This window comes from Halichoerus grypus, chromosome 14, assembly GCF_964656455.1.
Source record: "Halichoerus grypus chromosome 14, mHalGry1.hap1.1, whole genome shotgun sequence".
Lineage (NCBI taxonomy): Eukaryota > Metazoa > Chordata > Mammalia > Carnivora > Phocidae > Halichoerus > Halichoerus grypus.
The window spans coordinates 91,580,921-91,600,631 of record NC_135725.1 but is presented as its reverse complement, the minus strand read 5'-3'; the positions used below and the strand labels follow the sequence as shown (position 1 = coordinate 91,600,631).

The 19,711-nt window shown below is 58.8% G+C and overlaps 1 protein-coding gene across 3 annotated transcripts in view; it reads right to left on the bottom strand.

Moving 5' to 3' along the window:
- COL5A1 (collagen type V alpha 1 chain) overlaps positions 1 to 19,711 on the bottom strand; it is a 155,916-nt gene that overhangs the window by 89,550 nt on the left and 46,655 nt on the right. The window lies entirely within an intron of this gene.

Below are 19,711 nucleotides of genomic sequence, written 5' to 3'. Positions count from 1 at the left end.
CCAGACACGCCCTGGGAGGAGCTTGTCCTCAGGACCAGCCTTCCTCTCAGCAAGCTGCTACCTCCAATCACCACTCAAGCTAGGATGGCCTGCCCATCCACCCACCCATCCATCCACCCACCCATCCATCCACCCACCCACCCATCCACCCATCCACCCACCCATCCATCCATCCATCCATCCACCCACCCATCCATCCACCCATCCATCCATCCACCCATCCATCCATCCACCCATCCATCCACCCACCCATCCACCCATCCACCCATCCACCCATCCATCCACCCACCCACCCAACCATCAATCCATCCACCCATCCATCCATCCATCCATCCATCCATCCATCCACCCACCCACCCATCCACCCATCCACCCACCCATCCATCCACCCATCCATCCACCCACCCACCCATCCATCCATCCACTCATCCATCCACCCACCCACCCATCCATCCATCCACCCATCCATCCATCCATCCACCCACCCATCCATCCATCCATCCATCCACCCACCCACCCACCCATCCATCCATCCATCCACCCACCCACCCACCCATCCATCCATCCATCCATCCACCCACCCACCCATCCACCCATCCACCCATCCATCCACCCACCCACCCACCCCTCCATCCATTCATCAGACACCTGTTGGGCACCTGTCAGGTGCCAGGCAAGTGCTCAGAGATTTTTGTGAACTGTGAGTGAAAATGCAAGCTGTAAACTCCACCCTAAACCTTGAGGGCTTGGAGGTGTGCTGTCTCCTTCCCTATCACCCCCAACCATGGGGTGGGGTGGGATTTATTTTTAAAGAGGAAAATACCATATAACCCAGAAATCCCAATCCTATGAACTAAGAGAGGTAAACAATTCACTCAAGAAAAAAATTGCAATGGGTATTCAAATAGGTCCATGGACACCCATGCTCACAGCAGCCTTATCTACAATAGCCAAGAGGTGGGAACAGCCCAGATGTTGCATGAACAGATAAACAATTGTGGTCTATCCATACATCGGAATATTATTCAGCCATGAAAGGGAATGAAGTACGGACACATGCTACCACCTGGATGAGCCTACGCTGCTAACCACTGAACATTCTGTTCACTGCCGTGGCAGTCAACAGTCCCACTATGTCAGATAGGAAAAGTATGCAACGATTCTATTTCATATTGCTCTCCTCAAGATGTGTCAAAGCAGACAAACAAAAAGAAACAAGAACCATAGGTCTCACGAATGTTGCCAAACATTTGATGTTTCCCTGGCAGAGGATCTTTGCGCCCCAATCAGATGGATATAAACTGACTAATACCATAGTGATTTTATTAATGATTAATGTTAGATGGTATTTACTATAAATCAGGTACTGGACAAGGAAACTGCTGTCACTCCCTTTGGCCCACAAGAACTCTATGAATTCTGTTCTATTAATTCCCATCTGAAGCTGAGAAAACTGGAGCCCTGGGGTCACCTGCCTGGCGTACACGGTCACACAACAGGGGAGGCAGGGCCAGCTCAATGCAGCCTGCACAGTATCCATCACTACAAGACATGCTGGGCTCAAGGAGGGAAAGGAACATGGAGGAACATGCCCAATGTTGAAACTATGTCATTAGAGATGGTGCCCAAGAAAGGATAATTGGGGGCTATGCCAGGTGTTGAGGTCCTTGGCCCGGAGCCCATCCCACCACATGCATATCCATCTATCCATCATCAATCCACCATCCATCCATCCATCCATCCATCATCCACCTACCATCTATCCACCATCCATCCACCATACATACATACATACATCTATCTACCAGCCATCTATCCATCCAACCACCCACTCACTCATCCAACCATCCATCCATCCACAAGACATCTGTCCATCCACCATCCATCATCCATTCACCACCTATCTACCAACCATCCACCCATCTATCCATCCAATAGCAATTATTGAGCACCTACTAAATGCCAAAGATGTAGCCACAGCCCAGAACCACTGCGTGGCATTGTTCACACTCTCTCTAACACTTTGCACTTGCCTTGTGCCCCATGGGTAAGATGCATATGCATACCATGTATTCATCTTGTTGTCATTGATGCCCCTTGAGTCCCACTGTCCCTTTCTGTCCAGACACCCGAGGCTACCCTGCCCCTGCACACCCACTCTCCCATATGGGCCAACAAAAGGCACGTTCTGCTCCTGAACACAAAGCCATGAGTGAAGCAAGAGAACATGGTAGCCGTGAGCTTGATCCAAAGGAGGCAGTGCTCATTCTGCACATGTCAGAACCGCAGGCCCACACAAGGAAGCCACGCCTTCCATCCCCTTCATTTGGTAAAGGTGTGTGAGCCCCTTCCCTGTGCTGGACCCTGACGAAGCTGGACAATGGAGGGCTGGGAGGATGTGCCACTCAAAGTCACTGAGCGTGGATCCCCAGATGGCCTCCTGGGGTCTGTGAAGTGAAGTGCCAGCCCCATGCACTGCTCTGAGGGACAGGGTCCATTACCCTTCACTGGCTTCCCAAAGCTTCTGTGGGAAAACTGGCCCAGAGATGGGGTGAGGTGAGGGTGACTCAGTGGCAGGCCTGGGTGAAAGTCTTAGAGTCCAGAAAAGCCTCATCCTACCTGATCCCTGAGACATGGGTCCAAATTATGTGCCCCCCGGCCCCAGTTTGGGTTTGAAGACCACGAAGATGAGCAAGGAGCTCAGAACTCCGGCCAAGCTGACCTGTCTCCACACACAGGGCTCTGAAGAGACTCCCCTGAAGACAATTCTGGCTCCCCTCCCCAAGTTCTGCTGTGCTCACTCCTTCGACTGGCAGAGCCGCCCGCCTCCATCCCTCCCTCCGTCTCTCCCTTTCCCATCCCCGCTCCCTCCTCTTTGTCCCTCTCTGCCTCTCTCCTTTTGGATGTCAGAGGCTCCTGGCCCACGCTGTAAACTCTCCGGCAGACGAGAACCATATGACAGGAACAGTGAACCAAAACCACACAGTTTTATTAAGCAACGTGACTTCTAGTTCAAACTTCATCCAATTCAAATAAAATATTTTCTTCTTTCAGCTGGCAACTTGACATCTGAATGTATGTTCTCCGAATGCAGTCTCCGGAAGGGAGAGGAGGCTCGGGGGCCTTTGGGGGTGGCCGTGGCTGCCAGCACCTGGCCTCCCCTCCGTCGAGCCACCAGCACACGGGACTGCAGCCGTCTGGTAAAGGGCCTGCCTCCCAGGAAGGCCAAGTCCTCGGGCCCTGGCCACATGTGGCACATCTGTGTCCCTGTGCCCCAGGGTGTCCCGCCCAGAACCAGGCCGCTGGGCCCCTGCAAGCACGAAGCTCTCTTCATTCCCAAGGCCCACCCTCCTCTGCAGACGCCTATACTTGCGGCCAATCATTTTTCCCACAAACCCCCGAGGGGTTTCCACACCAAAAACATGTGCCCCTTTGTTCCATGGGCACGTATCTCAAAGGGCCCCTGCACCTCCGTGAGAAGGGGAAGCGGAGGTGTGGGTCCGAGCCTCTTGGAAGCTCCTTGTCCAAAGCCCCTGCCGTCCCCCTCACCTCTTCCCTGCACATGTGGGAGTTTTTCAGGTTGGGGTGTCGGATACCCGTGTGCTCTTTGCAGAGAAGTCGTCCCCCACGGAACTTTCTCTTGTTGGGACCAGACACAACCCAAGAATCTTTCTCACCCCCCACGCCGTGCCTTGGAGACGGCATGCCCTGGGGCTGGCCCTAATCTGGTGCACAGTGTATTCCGCATGTCCCACCAATGCTCACAACGTCGTGACTGTTCTGAGAGCATTTTCACGAGGCCTCCTCTGGCGAAACAGGCTCCAAACCACAGATCCTGAGGTTCCCTCGGCGACCCCCCCTTTCCCAGCAGGGCCTTTCTCCGTGGCCACTGGTGGGCGATGCTGGGGGCCTGGCACGAAGGCCCCTGCTGCCCACAGCCTCAGCCCCTCGGGGCCCAGTGGGCATGGTCAGCGGGACAGCCCTGGGCGCGGGGTGTCTGTGCTCTGGGGGGACGAGGCAGAAGGCGGGAGCCAGGGGCCGGCATAGGAGGCCCACCCGCGAGTACAAGGAGCACACACAGCGAGGCCCCTGGCGAGGCCCCTGGCCTGCAGTTTCTCAGGACCCAGTGCGGGCCTTTCGGGAGCCGAACGCCAGCTCTGTGAGGCTGGCCGAAGGTCAGAGTTGCCGGCAGGGTCCCTGACCCTCTGGAAGCAGTGAGGGCAGCCCAGGATTTTTCTGATCAAGTGTCCTCTCGGGTGGGGGAGACTCTGACTAGGAACCCTCAACCAGCCTGGCCTTGACCTTGGAAGAGTCGGGAGCCCCCTGCCCCGAAAGCAGCCTAGCAACCCCCAAACGCAAAGACTCACGGCCCACTTGTAACATCTGGACTTGTCTGGGGATGTGTATGTGTGTGTGTGTGTGTGTGTGTGCGTTCACGGGCATGGCACAGGTGTGCACAGGCAATACAACGGACGACCTTCGCGTGACCTTCTAGTCTGGGTGAGCCACTTCTGAACAGAAACAGAAAGAGAGCCTCTGTCCTTAGGGACCCTTGGGAGAAAGTGAAGAGGCATTATCACCTCTGGCCGTGGGGCACCCCGAGCTGCAGTCAGGAGTTATGGGGCGACGGAGGGAGGCGGTGGACACCGGGCCTGGAGCGGATGTGCCCAAGAGTGACTGAGTGCAGTCCAGGGGCGGGGGGCTCACACCCTGGCCCAGCCCCGCTGCCGGCACGGTCACACTCCTGCTGGCCCCCGGGGCGGGGAGCCAGGGAAAGGCCACCTGCCAGGCTGCAGGGCTCCCTCTAAAGCCTAGAGGTTCACGCTTCAGTGATAGCAGGTACCCCGTCAATAACCAAAACTGTTACTCAACTAGAACCAGGGGCTGTTCGCCGTCTCGGAGGCGCCGGACCCCGTCTCAGGTGGCGCCTTCCCTTTGCTGGGCACTCGTGGGAGCTCTGTGCATCCTGCCCCAGGGTCTCCCTGCCCCCAGGCTCACTCGGGACGCAGGGACCTGGGCACTCAGCGGAGCTGGGGCTTCTCAAAAGGGGTCCCGTGGAGGAGCCTGGGGCTCTCCAGCAGGGTTTACACGCCAGGCTGCCCCACAAGATGCTGGTTAAGAAAGCCTTTATGGGGTTATGTTATAAAGGTCAAAACCCCTGATGCAATAAAATGGTCTCACTTTACAGACTAGGAGTGTGAGGTCAGAGGAGGGGGTCCCCCAGATGGTCCCCCAGGTCTCAGTGGCAGCTGGGCTCCAGGGTCCAAGGCCAGGGGTCCTTCTAGTCTGGGGAAAGCAGTGATAGGTCCACCGTGTGCCTGGCCGCTGCTGGGCACCTCCTGGGCATGTCTCCCCTGAGCCTCCCTACAGCCCCCATTCACAGATGGAGAAACTGAGGCAGCAAAGTCCAGGAACTTTCCAGAACCAAGAAGGTTACCCACCGCATACTCCTCACCCTTCTGGCATTTCACTGCTGTCTTACACTTGAGCCGTCCCCACGTCCCCACCAACAGCAGCCAGAATCCACGGAGCGCTCCCATGCCAGTCTACCCCTGCAATCTCTGGCTTCCGGTCCTCAGAGGTTGCCCTGCTCAAAGCCCTCTCACACAGCTCCCCCTCCCCCATGCCCAGGCTGCCAGTGCGGACCGTCCCCTCCACCCCCAGGGACCAGGAGAAGCCCTCTCCCTCCACGGAGCCTTGCCTGGCTTTGCCCCCTTTCCCGTGCCCGCAAAGCCCTGAGTGGCAGGTGAGCTCCTGACCGAATCCTGGCTGACTGCTCTGTTCACAGGGCCCAGCAAGGAGGCAGCCCCTCCAGCCTCCCTCCAGGAGCACAAAGCACCTGCCCCAGACTCCCTGGCCTGACAGTGGGCATCGTGCTGCCCCCCACACACCGGGCCGGGCAGCTGTCCTACCAAGGGTCCCCTCCCTCAGCAAAGGCCACCCGGTCCCGGGGCTGTGGTAGTGACCCCAGCCCCCTCCCCGTGACAGCATCCTCCGCATGAACTGCCCCCACGTGCCTCATCATGGCTCCTCTGTGCTCACACGGGTGGGCTCGCCCTGTCTTCTCTCTTATCCCCATTTTGTGGATGCACACACTGAGGCTCAGAGAGGCAGGGTCCCTCTCGCAAGGGCACAGAGTGGGGGGCTCCAGAGTCACTGTCCTGCAGCTCCACCAAGAGCAGCCTGGCCTCCATGGAGTTCAAGTGGGATGTCCTGCTTGGATGACAGTCGTCGTCCTCTGCGTGGGCACACGAGCCTCGGGAGTGCAAGCGGCACCTGCGTCCACATCTGGGCCCCAGGCCCGCAGCTTGCCCGGTGGTGGCCCGGACCCCCTGCCAGAGAAACCAGCACTCGCTGTTTTCACTCCGTGTCTCGTTCTGATGCCGACCGTTTTCTCCTCCTACTGGCTTACGTCTGCCCCTGCCAGGTCAGTAGAGCCCCGCCCAGCCCCTAGAAGCTTCTGCCGTGGTGCCCAGCAGTCATGAAGGCCGCTCTGTCCGCAGCACAGCCTCGGCGCCCGAGGCGACAGTCCGCGGCCCTTCCCCTGCCGAGCACCGGTCGGCATCAGGCGCTCAGATGCAGCGGGGCACGCGCGATCCTTGGCCCTCGCGGACCTGGGAGCATTTTGCTCAGGGAGCTGGTTCCACTTTTCCGATAATGAGATTTCATCCAGCCTGCATTTCTGCTATGAGCTGAGGAAATTGCAAAGTTTTCGTTGGAGAGCTTGGCAGCCTTGGGGGCCGTGGCGCCAGAAGCGGGAGTCTGCCCCACGGAGGGTGCTTCCCCGCCCGGCGCACCCCTGCGGCTGCCCCCGCAGTCCCACGTCGGCTTCGTTCCCCTCCCATGGCCCTGAGTTCGGCATCCCTCCTCTCAACAGAACTCCCGGGCCCCTGGGGCGGCAGCCAGCCCTGCGTCCATGGCCTGCACCATGGCCCCCCTCATCCAACCCACACAGGCCCCACAGGGACCCCCGTCGCACACTCGGCTTTCCCTGTGGGTTCAGCCATCTAACCTCAGAGAGCACTTCATGCTCCGAGATGGAGACATGCAGGTCATTCCAGACTGCAGTCCATGTGGTCGGCAAGCACTCTGTCCCTGGAGCCAAATCAAGAGCGAAGCTTCCCCCTTTCGGTCGCCAGCGGGCTCTGGCCACAAACCAGCAGCGACCGTGCGAGTCCGGGTGCCCGCGGACCGGGGCGTCATCACCTGCAGTGTGGGGAGGTCCAGGGACCCCAGCCCGGCTCTCACGGGACAGAGGAGGGAGGCAGTGGGGAGGCCAGCACACCAGAGTTTCCATCCCACCCCCAGAGGCACCGAGCCACCGTTTGCTCATCTGAGGGGGAAGCAGAGCCAGACTCGGGGGGCTGCTGGGAGAGTGGAGCCCACCCGGCCTCTGTGACCTCTCAGGGCTAGCAATGCACACAGAGCCCCAGGGATGCACGCGGCCACAGACCACCACCCTGGCAGAGTGTTCCTTCCCGGGGAGCCTGGTGGGTTCCGGCCACCGTGACCCATGCACAGTGGCTGGGGCACACTGGGGTGCCCTCCTATGGCCACCTCCTCAGTGCCCTGGAGACTTCACACATAAAGGCCACCATATTCCCCTGTTCACGCTCTTGGGACCCAAACAAGTCGCATCTAAAATCGTGTGTGACGTTGTTCACCCATGACTCACACACGATGGAAAAGAAAGGCCCCATGCCAGAGGAGGTCGAAATAACTTTTTCCCTGATTTTCGGAGGGCCTGTGGAGTCTGAGAGGGAGTTGAACACTCTCTAGGCAAGTGTTAAAGATGTACTTCCACGTGGCGGGAAACCACTCCTGCTGCCCCCGCCCCCCGGCGCCGCCTGGCCAGGCATCCCGCTCTGTGACCTTCCCCACCACATGGCCGCCTCCGGCCCTGGTACAATTACCACCCGCACCACCAGCCAAGTGCTGCCCCAGGGTGTCTAGGGTCGTGTCTGCTCACACATGCGTCTCCACGACAGGGGCACGGTGGCCAGGGGGCAGGGCGTCGAGTCCCAGCTGCATCAGGCCCTGAAACTGGCCGCAATGACTAAAGGGTCAGCTTGGTGAACTCAGAGAGGGGACACCTTGTCCCCAGACTGAGCCACAGGACAGCAGACCCAGTGGCAGGGACCAGGCTGTTGGGCGTACCTCCTCAAAAGGCCATGAGACTCTCTGTAGGGCCCGGTCTCACCCCCTTTCCTGCTGGCGGTGCGGCCCTGGACACTTCACTCTGGACATTTAGCCACCAGCCCAGCCACAGAGGCCCACACTTGCCACGCGGACAGCACATGAGTGAAGCGGCCCCATCCTTCTCCCCCTGGACTTTCAGAGCAGGGAGCCTGTGGACACTGGGCTGACCAGCGGGCACAGGGAGATCTCTGAGCACAAGGGACATGCACTTTGTGACAAGCTGTTCAGAAGAAGGAGCAAGGACCCTGGGCACCGCTGCACAGAGACACGGGGCACTGACCACCATGGCCGGGGCGCTGGGTCCTTCCCTCACCAGCTGTGGGGCCTGAAGCGTGTCCTTCATCTCTCCAGGCCTCCATTGGTTCATTTGTGAAAGACGATGATGAGACCTGCCTGGTGGAAGTGTCCTGAGGACAGAGTGTGATGGTGGGTGCAGAACATGCCTGGGTCTGGCACCCAGAGGGCCTAGGCAGATGAGCAACTGCCCGCACCACCAGCATCACCACCAGCATTACTACCAACACCACCAGCATTACTACCACCACCAGCATTACTACCACCACCAACACCATTACTACCACCACCAGCATTACTACCAACACCAGCATTACTACCAACATCAACACCATTATTACCAACACCAGCATTACTACCAACACCAGCATTACTACCAATACCAGCATTACTACCAACACCACCAGCATTACTACCAATACCAGTATTACTACCAACACCAGCATTACTACCAACACCACCACCATTACTACCAACACCAGCATTACTACCAACACCACCAGCATTACTACCAACACCACCACCATTACTACCAACACCACCAAGATTACTACCAACATCACCAGCATTACTACCAACACCAGCATTACTACCAACACCAGCATTACTACCAACACCACCAGCATTACTACCAACACCACCAGCATTACTACCAACACCACCAAGATTACTACCAACATCACCAGTATTACTACCAACACCAGCATTACTACCAACACAACCACCATTACTACCAACACCAGCATTACTACCAACACCAGCATTACTACCAACACCACCAGCATTACTACCAATACCAGCATTACTACCAACACCACCACCATTACTACCAACACCACCAAGATTACTACCAACATCACCAGCATTATTACCAACACCAGCATTACTACCAGCATTACTACCAACACCACCACCATTACTACCAACACCAGCATTACTACCAACACCAACACCATTACTACCAACACCAGCATTACTACCAACACCAGCATTAGTACCAACACCACCAAGATTACTACCAACACCAGCATTACTACCAACACCAGCATTACTACCAGCATTACTACCAACACCACCACCATTACTACCAACACCAGCATTACTACCAATACCACCAGCATTACTACCAACATCACCAGCATTACTACCAACACCAGCATTACTACCAGCATTACTACCAACACCACCACCATTACTACCAACACCACCACCATTACTACCAACACCAGCATTACTACCAGCACCACCACCATTACTACCAACACCAGCATTACTACAAACACCACCAACATTACTACCAACACCAGCATTACTACCAACACCAACACCATTACTACCCCAACCAGCATTACTACCACCACCAGCATTACTACCAACACCAACACCATTACTACCAACACCAGCATTACTACCAACACCACCACCATTATTACCAACACTAGCATTACTACCAACACCAGCATTACTACCAACACCAGCATTACTACCAACACTACCACCATTATTACCAACACCAGCATTATTACCAACACCAGCATTACTACCAGCATTACTACCAACACCAGCATTACTACCAACACCAGTATTACTACCAACACCACCACCATTACTACCAACACCAGCATTACTACCAACACCAGCATTACTACCAACACCACCAACATTACTACCAATACCAGCATTACTACCAACACCACCACCATTATTACCAACACCAACATTACTACCAACACCACCATTACCACCACCACCACCACGCCATCGGCCCTGGATCCCTGACAATGTCTCACCAATGTCTCCTGTAGAAAGGTCTGATGAGTCATCACATCGCTCATGTAACCAGCATCTTTAGCACCCCTATCGTGAGACTCATGGACACAAAGATGAAGAAATCGGGATCTCTGACCACAAGTCTCAAGCTCTAATGCTTCCCCAGGAGGTGGCAGAGGTGACCGAGTGACTAGCTGCCAGGGTTCAAGGAAGGCATGCTGGGGTGGCTGGCCTCAGAGCTGGGCCCAGGTGGAGGTTCACATCCATACACAGCCTCTCTGGGGTCCTCCCTTGGCCACCATGTCACCCCTGTCCCCTGGGAGGAGACTCTCCACCCCACCTTGCCCGTCCTAGGCTCAGACCCCAGGTCTTCAACTCAGCCTTCGCTGGGCACAGTCCACACCCACGATCATCCTGCCCTGTGTCCCGAACGCATTATCGGAGCACCACATCGCACCGTGGTCGCTGATGGGCTCGGCATGCACCGACCCCTCCACCTTCTCCGTAGGAAACGCTTCGCCACCACATCCCCCTGGTCCACACTGGTACAACTCGTTGTTTTGAACCCAAGTGCAGAAACCCACATTCATGCCCACCGAATTTCATTTCTTTGGCTCCAGGGCGTGGTCCCAGCCTAGAAGACCTCTCTGAGTCTTATCTGTCAACCAGGAGAGTAACTCGGCATCATCCCTGACAGTCAGGCCTAGCTGGGGTCGCTCTGCACATCCACAGCCACCGGAATGTTCTCACTAACGTGCAGAACACACGCGTCCCTGCTGTGGGGGTGGCAGGGGGAGCACCGGGGGTGGTTTGGAGGCCAGGCTGCTCCGCGTGCCCCTGCCCGCACCCCCCGCCTGAGAAGACTCTGCACCATGATCCACCCTCACTGCAGGCTGTAGCGTGAGGGGCCAGGCATCACGAACAAGGGCCACGTGCCATGACTCCAGCCAGGGTCCTGGGCTACACCCCAAACCTGGGCCGCCCCGGCTGCAAACACCCACTACTAGACATGACAGAGACAGGCTGGGTCGGTGTGGCTAACTCATGGGGATAATCTGTGCTCCCCAACTCCTGAGAAGTGGCTTCCAACACAGCCCCCCAGAAGCATTAACGTAGGCAAGCAAGGCCCAGCTCTGCAGAAGGCTGTGTGCACCCAGAGGAAACCACGTCCTCCAGGGTTTGTAGGCCCCCAGGAGGGCCGAGAGTCATCCCTGTGTCCTCGAGCCCTGGCGGCCAGCTGGTCACCCCCAGAACCTTCTCCAGCGTGTTCCTGTGGGCACAGACGGTTGGACTGGCTGCAGCTGGACAGAAGCCACCTGGAGAGGCCTGGAAGTTCCAGCGTAGACCAGAGAGTAGGGGCTCCAGGTTTAAAGTGAACAGCACCAGCACCTGGGCTGGCTGGGGCAGGAAGGAGGAGGGTCTCTCTGAGTGGGGCACTCATTGGCCTTGGGGCCCATAAAGAACTAAAAACCAGGGGCTGGTTGGAGGGTCACCGCCAAGACACAAGTTAGCGGGCAGCAGCTCTGTGGGGCTGGAGGCCAAGTCACCTAAAGGGAGGGACAGAAGTCTGACGTCAGAGGCCCAACGCCGCTCACCCCTTCCTCTGAGAACTGGAATGTCCTTCTGATCCAGGACAGGGTCCAGACCTGGGCCCAAAGTCTGGCACTGCGCTTCCCTGCTGTGTGCCCTTGGGCAGGTGGCTTTACCTCTCTGGACTCCAGGGAGCCCGTGAGCACTGAGGAGCCAACACAACACGCATGTCCCAGGCTGCTCTGCAGAATCGTCCGGGCAATTATCAGGATAAGACTATCAGCCGGAGGTACCCTCCTTAATGCCGGGAGGGCTGTTACTATTATCTGCTTTTCTAAAGAGGACAGAGGGAGGACATTCGGAGGCGCAGCCGCTGGCCCATCCAGGGCCTTGGGTTTTCTGAACAAGCCTCCCAGCTCGGCCTGGTGCCCGGCTCCTCGGACACCGAGGCGGCACGGTGCAGACCTCGCAGGGCCTGTCCTCCCCAGTGCTGAGAGCTTCCGAACAGAACCGGGGTAGCACAGTGGGAAAATGAGTCTGCGCTGGATTCTCCATGTGCTCAGAGAGGAAGACCTCCAACGAGCGCTCCGCACAACCATCAGAGGCCCCAGCGCCCTGCCCCCAAACACAGGGACATGCGCTTAGGAAGGGGCCACCCAACAAATGTGCACACGGACGCCCCAGTATTGGAGGCTCTCTGTCCCAAGGTGATGTCACCCCCTGGAGGCCCAGGGATGCTGAAGGCCCATAGCCAGCCTGGGGAGCCCCTCCGCCGCCCATGAAGTACGCCCCTCGGGGGTCCCACCACACCCCACACCCTCACAACTGCAGCCCCTGGGCCGGCACTCTGCTGGTAAGGGCTGGACGCTAGCACCCCCACCTGCTGGCTGGGCTTGCAGATGTCCCTCTAACTCTCGCACCTGCAACACAAGGACGGTAAAGACAGTGACAATCCTTGTCATCACAACAACCGTGGCATTCGCAGCTCCCCTCCCCCAGCGTGGTCCGGAGAGTCTCACAGTTCGAGGCCCTCACACAGCATGGATGAGGAGGGACGCCCAGTGCTGGGACCGTCGTCAGGCCCCCTCCCCCAGCACTCACAAGCCTAGCAGCCCCATCTCCTGCACGAGGAGACAGAGTCCCAGGCTAGCCCCAACCCATGCAAATGGTAAAGGGAGGTCAGGGCCACGATGAAGCCTCCCCACGTCCCCTGACAGCTAGCAGCAGTAAAGAAAAAGTCCCCGGGGCCCCCTGCCCTCCGGTCACCCACATGGGCAGCTCCCAAGCTCGGGCACCACTGCAGGCTGGACCGCAGGACTCTGCATCCAGAAGCATGGGCCGCAGAGTCCTGCCCCTCCAGGAAAGCTGCCGATCCTCCCCCGTCCACTGATCGGCCCTAGCCCGTACCCGCCGCAGCCCTGCAGGTGACCTCGAGGTGACATACCCTCCCTGGAGCCCCGGCGCCAATCCTCCCCAGGGACCCGCACATCAGAAAGTCATTCCACAAGCCTGGACTCCCAGCCCTGCATCAGCCCATGGGCTCAGAGTTTCCATGGAACAAACCTGAAGCCCTCTCAGGCCAGGAAGCAGGGCCTGCCTGACTCTGTGGGGTCTCTCTGACCCCTCCTAGCCGCTACCCTCCCAGCTGCTTGGCTCAACAGGGATCATGAGGACCCAGCACAACCCAGGCCAGCTCCAGGAGCACATCCTCAGAGCTCGGTCCCCACCCCAAGCACCCTGACCACTCAAGGCACAGCCCCAGATGAAAGCCCCTTGGCCTGGGCACCAACATGAGACCCGCTGCCACCCTGCTCGGGCCAGCCTGTGCGAGGCAGTCACCCCAGCCGACGTCCAGCTGGTCACTGGCCCCCAGCCCACAGGCCGCTAGCCACAGTACCAGGCAGAAGTCCAGGCCCAGGCTTGCCCACGGCCCAGCCCTTCCTGGACCTGAGCTGGAGACAAAAATATACCTCAAACACTCTGCATACTGTCCTCTGTTGGCCAGGCAGTCGCCCATCCAAGCCAGGAGCCACGCTCGGGGCTGCCCGTGACCGCTCCCTCCAGCCAGGAAGAGCTAACCATCCTGCCTCCTCGGCCAGACCCGACTCAACAGCCCAAGAAAGCCTCCATTTGAAACCAACCAAACAGTCATGCCCAGAGACGAGCTCTTCATTAACTACACATGCCCTATAGGAATTAATGGGTAAACCTTCCACACTGATCTGCGGGCGGGTTAAATAGCGACCCCAAAACAAAGCTCCAAGTCCTGTTCCCCAGACTCTAGGAACGGGACCTTATCTGGAAATGGGGTCTTTGCAGATGTAAGGAAGTTAAGGGTCTTTCAAGACGAGACCATGCTGGATTAGGGTGGGCCTAAATCCCATGATAAGTGTCCTTAGAAGAAAGACAAGGGGCAGACAAACGAGAGGAGGAGAAGCCGCGTGCAGATGGGAGCAGAGCCTGTAAGGACGCGGCCTGAAGCCAAGGAACCCCGGGGCCACCAGGAGCTGGGGGAGGCAGGAAGGACCCCCACCTAAGGTCCTCGGGAGGGAGCTCAGCCCTGCTGACACCTTCATGTCAGACCTCTGGCCTCCAGAACTGGGAGACAATCAATTTCTATCTTTCTGAGCCACCAAATTATGGAGACTTGTGGGGACTGCAACATCCCTGCCCTTCCCAGGAATTAGGGAAGGTCCCTGGGAAGTGGGCAGAGCCAAAGACCCAGTCGAGAGGCTCCAACCTTGCTCACTCCTGTCCTGCAGCATCCCTTGGGGTCCGCCTGAGAACTGCATCGGCAGGCACGGGGCTGGGCCTCACACAACGGTCAAGGCAGGGAGGTGCTCCCAGGGAAAGCTCAGACGGGCACTGAGGAGGGGCAGGGTCCTATTGGTCCTGGGACGGGGAAGGACGGAGCAGGACGGACCAGGCCCTTCAGGTGCACTCCGCCTGCTGCGGGCCCCACCCAGGCATGCCATTGGCAGCTAGAGGGCCTGGGTTTGAGCTGCCCGCCCTCTCCCCCAGGGCCATCCCTCGGGCCCATGACTTAGCCCCGGGAGCTCCCACGTCTCCATCTAAAGTCAGGGCACACGGGCCTAGAGCAGGGACAGCATGCCATGCAGACAGGGGTCCCCCCCCTGCTGCTCCGCGTGCCTGGGAGGCCCTGGGACTCAGTGGGCCTGCACACAGGGCCACGCCAGCCCGGGCAGGGCAGGGGTGGGGGCCCCGGGCTCAGAATGGCCTACACTGTTGTGCGGCTCAGGCTCCGTACCAGGACAGCAGGAGGACCCTGTGTGGCACAGCCCCGGACTGTGGCACCTATCTCGCAGCAGGGCAACAGAACAGCCTGGCAGGTATTCCAGATGGAGCCACGGTCCCCCCCGGGTCTGGCTGCGGAGGCTGGTTCTTCCTGTTCCCAGCATGGGTCTAACTGGCAACACCAACTGCGGAAACACCCCTGGACCGGGAGGGGGGCGGGGGGGCGGGGGACACGGGGGCTTTACCGGCGGCGCCCCAGAGCCTCGAGCCACGGTGTCCGAGCGTGAGCTCAGAGCTGGCCCCACCAGCCCCACAAATGCACCACCTTCCCAGGATGGGAGAAGCACACTCTAGAACACACTCGCAGTTCCTCTCCACAGAGAAATTTGGGTCAACATGACAGCACTGCGGGGATGCTGATGGAAACAGAATGAACAAAAGTGCTGCTTCCCAGCCCCAGAGAGAACAGATCCTCCAGCAAACAGCCTCCAGGGTCAAGGGCCCGGGGGTCCCAGTCCTACAGCTCCCCAGTCACAGCCCATGTGCTCCACTGGCCCTGGGTCCCCCGCGTGCACCCCCAGCATGCGTCCCTGTGGCAGGTGACGGGATGGTCCCTGGAGGGGCCTGGGAGCTCCGAGGTCGTAGCCTGGGCGGTGAAAGCCAGGATGTGGACCCAGGCCTCCGACGCCAAGCCCACCGCTCTCTCGCCTTCGAGACGCTGATGCTAGGAACCATGCACACGGAGGGACAGTGGCTCTGCGCTCCCCAGAGGGGTCCCAGGCCGCCTCATGGATGGCCGAGAAAGCCCAGCCCAGCAGAGGTCCACTCCTGCTCCAGGAAAGCTGCATTCCAGGAAAGAACATGTCAGTGGAAAAGCCAGGCCTCTGGAAAATGGGAATCAGGGATGAGGTAAACCCTTGTCTTTCCAAATGAAAGGCGGGTGGACAGACGGGAGGACCGTCACTTGGGTGTGATGCCATCTTCTTCCCGCCGGCACCCAGGGGCGTGCAGAGAAAGCCCCAGTTTACAGTCTGTTTGGTCTTGTTGCCCCTTGAAACATCCAACAGCTTAGAAGCAGGTTTGGCGCCGGGCCCAGAACTCCCTGGCTCCCCGTCCCCTGGGGTAGGCCTCCCTCTGTTCCCGGCTCACCAGAGAGGAGGGTCCTCCCACCACAGAGGCTCGCCCCCCGGCCGAGCCCCACCCTCCAGACCCCTCCACCTGGAACACCCACCAGCTCCAGGCCCCACAGAGGAGCCAAGGGTGGGGAGGGGGATGCCGGTCCCCCGGATCAGCCCGTGTTTCCGAGCCAGGGCCGGAGAGAGTGCTCAGCAGGCTGGGCAGGGAAGGCCAGCTCTGGCCTGCAAACAGCTTGTGCTGGCTCTTCCTGGAAGGTTCTGGGGCTTCATTGACCCCACAGGTCAGGGCACTCTGATGTCCTCGGGACCTGTGTGGGACCACGGGAGCAAGCACCCACCGGCATCATCAGGACCACCCGGGATTCACCCTGGCTGGGGAAGGTCGTGACCCAGTTTCTGAAGTCCCAGTTTCGTTGGTCAGGTGGACAGAGAGATGCACGGGCAGCTGGGAGTGTGGCGCCCGCCCTGCGATGTGACACCAGAGCAGGACTGTCAGGCTCCCGGCAACAACAGGTCTGGGGACCCACCCTGCTCCCCTGCAGTTTTGCTGGGCGACCTTCTGCAGGTTCTTCACCCTCTCTGGTGCCAACGTCCCGGGAGTGGTGAGGGTTGATGGCAGGGCAGAGCACTTGGCGGGTATCGTCGCGGGCCCGGCTGGCCAGTGCTGACCTGGCTGGCCTCCTACCCAGCCCTACCACGGAAGGAAAACAACCACTTCCCAACTCCTGCCAGACATAATCGCTTTCCCTGGCACTCTCGTCTGTGTTTCCAAAAACACAAAGCTCGTTCCTAAGCCCTGGAAGAAAACAAGACTTTTTCCTGCCTGGGGAGGCCCACAGGACCCCTCTTCTAAAGAACAGCTCCCCACCTCCCCTCAGCCTGCCTGGCACCCAAGCCACCCAGGACCCCAGGACACAGGCACATCCCAGGGGAAGGAACGGGACGTGGGACACACAGCTCCGCAGGGACACCGGGGTGAACAGCACCCCAGAGCAGCCCTGCAGAGCGCGCAGAGGGTCTGGGGCAGTGTGGTTCTCTGGAGCCTGGAGGGTGCATTTTACTCAGAGTCCATCCAGAGTGTGGGCCTCCTCCGCCCATTTTCCAGATGAGGACATTGGGCTTGGAGAGGCTTAGCAATGGGCTCCTGGTTATCAGCTAGAAAGGAAGTGGTTGAGGCCCAAAGCCCGTGGGACCTTTGCATGCACTTCCTCCTGGGGTGGCTTCAGGAGGGACTGGACTGTCCTGTCCCCTGTCCAGCAGGGCAGACCCGTCACAGGCTCACACCGGGGCTGGGAGACCAGGGGCTGCCGACCTGCACAACCAGGCCCAGGGTCTGCACCTGGGAGGAAGGGTTCACCGCAGCTCCGAGTCCCTATGCCAGGCTCTCGCCCTGGACGGCACTTCATTTCGGACAAGGGGGTTTCTGTGGGGCCATGTGCACCCCAGGAAAAACCCCAGTGCCCCAACAGGCTCTCTGGAGTTTAGTAAACCCCTGTCTGGACGCAGCACTCAACATAGTACTCAGTGTGTGTGCCCGTGGTGATGGGCGCCCCCACCAAAGTCACCCCGAATCCTTCCAGCTCACCCAGGCCCTTGCAGAGCTGTGGGACAAAGTGGCATTTAATGAGGGAAAGATGTCCTTCCAGGGGAAGAACGTGGAGGCTGGAGAAATCGTTTTCAACGTGCCGCCCCCCCCCCCAAGTTTGAAGAGCTTCTAAGAGAAGCCCAGTGGTTAACACGGGGAGTGCCGTTATTTGGAATCTGGTGGAAAGTAAAAGAGTTAAGTCACTTCTATTTCAAAAGAAACAAAGACTCTTCCTCTCTTGCCCTGAGGCCCAGGGTGTCTGGGCCTCGAAGGCCAATGCGCCCAGCTCGGTCACTGCCCCGTGAAGAGAAAAGCCAGACAGAAGGCTTGGGGGCCACTGTGCCACTGGCCTTCGTTGCGAAAGCCAGGTCACATTTTCCAACGTGAGCAAGTCTAGCAGCCAGGAAAGTCCACGTCTGGGAAAACACCAGCACCTCGCGGGCCCCAAAACCTCCCGCTCCTGGCAGCCGCTCTGGCTGGAACAGCAGGAACACCGCGGCCGGCCATTCCAAGCACGTTCCTGACCTGCACCTCGATGCAACGCCGGCCCGCCCCCAGCCGCACGGGGAGGCCTGCGCTGCCCCCCACACGCGCACCGCGGGCCCCACGTGGCCGCCATCCCATGCTGCAGACGGGGACCCTGAGTCTCGGACAGGCCAAGCAGCCCAGCCAGCGTCCCCCAGCGGGGTTCAGGCCCTGACCTCTCCCGGGGCTTCCCTACAGCAATGCAGTCTTCGTATCTTGTGCTCCTGGGAAAATAGCTCCTTCTGGCTCAGCCAGAATATCCAGGAAGTAGTATTTGCTTTAGGATCCTAAATTTTTTTTTTTTTAAAGGTAGAGAAAGCTTGTTCCGGCCTCTTTACAAAGACAGGCACACCGTGAGCCCACCCGAGGCACGAGAAATGACGCGGATTTCCGCCTAGCACAGAAAAGCTACCACACAGTAAATGAATTCAAACCCGTGAAGCCACAGCCCAGCATTGGCACACCTTCCCGCCTCCAGATCCAGAACTTCAACCGACAGGAAGAGGGCCAGCGTCCGCAGTGACCCTGGCTCCCCGTCATGAGCAGGCACCCGCGTAGCTGAGCCCAGGTGAGCCCCCAACATCCCTCAAGGTGCCATGACTAGTCCCCACGTTAGACAAATGAGAGTCCCCAAGCTCAGCAACGTCACCTGCTTTACCTGGATCCTGCCACCAGCGAGGGATCTGTACCAGCGACAGCTCAATCCCAGTCTGTGTGACCCCCGTGCCTCCGACACCAGCTCCCCAGGAGAGCCCCTCAGCCACCCCCGGCCTGGCTGACAGTCCTGGCCATCCTGCAATTCAACCCAGGTCTCTGGGCAAGTCGGGTCAGAAATGTGCCCATGGGGTGTGTCTCCAGAACTTGCAAAATTTGGCAGCACCAGAGGGCTCCAGGCTCCACCCTGCCCTGCTGTCCCAGGACACGCCAAGGGCGCCCACGCCCAGCAGGGCCCATGGACCCACCTTCACAGGCTGGCTCCCCAGCCTTCTCTTAGCGGCCCTCCCACCCCATCTCCGTGTAGACATGTCTGTTCTGGGCCTTGCTTGTCCATCGTCCCACCTCTCCACCTGCCTTGACACGGAACTCAAATCAAAACCAAGCTACTAATACCGTCGAGCGCCTACTCTGAGGGTCGCCATGTGCCACAGCCCCAGGAAGTACTGTGTTCATGATCCCACTGCACAGACAGGAAAGCTGAGGCTAAGACACGGCAGGGCAACTTGCCTGAGCCTCCAAATCCAGCACGCGAGATGGGGGGCTTGCACCGGGCGAGCCACCCTCCTGAGAGGTTTTGTGGTCATGCCACATGCACCGCTGTGACTTTGCAGAAAGATGAGGCTTTGGAAAAGTCACTCTTCACCTGCTCAGCAGCAGACCCTCCCCACCGGCCAGCCCTGGAATCTGCAGAGACATCACT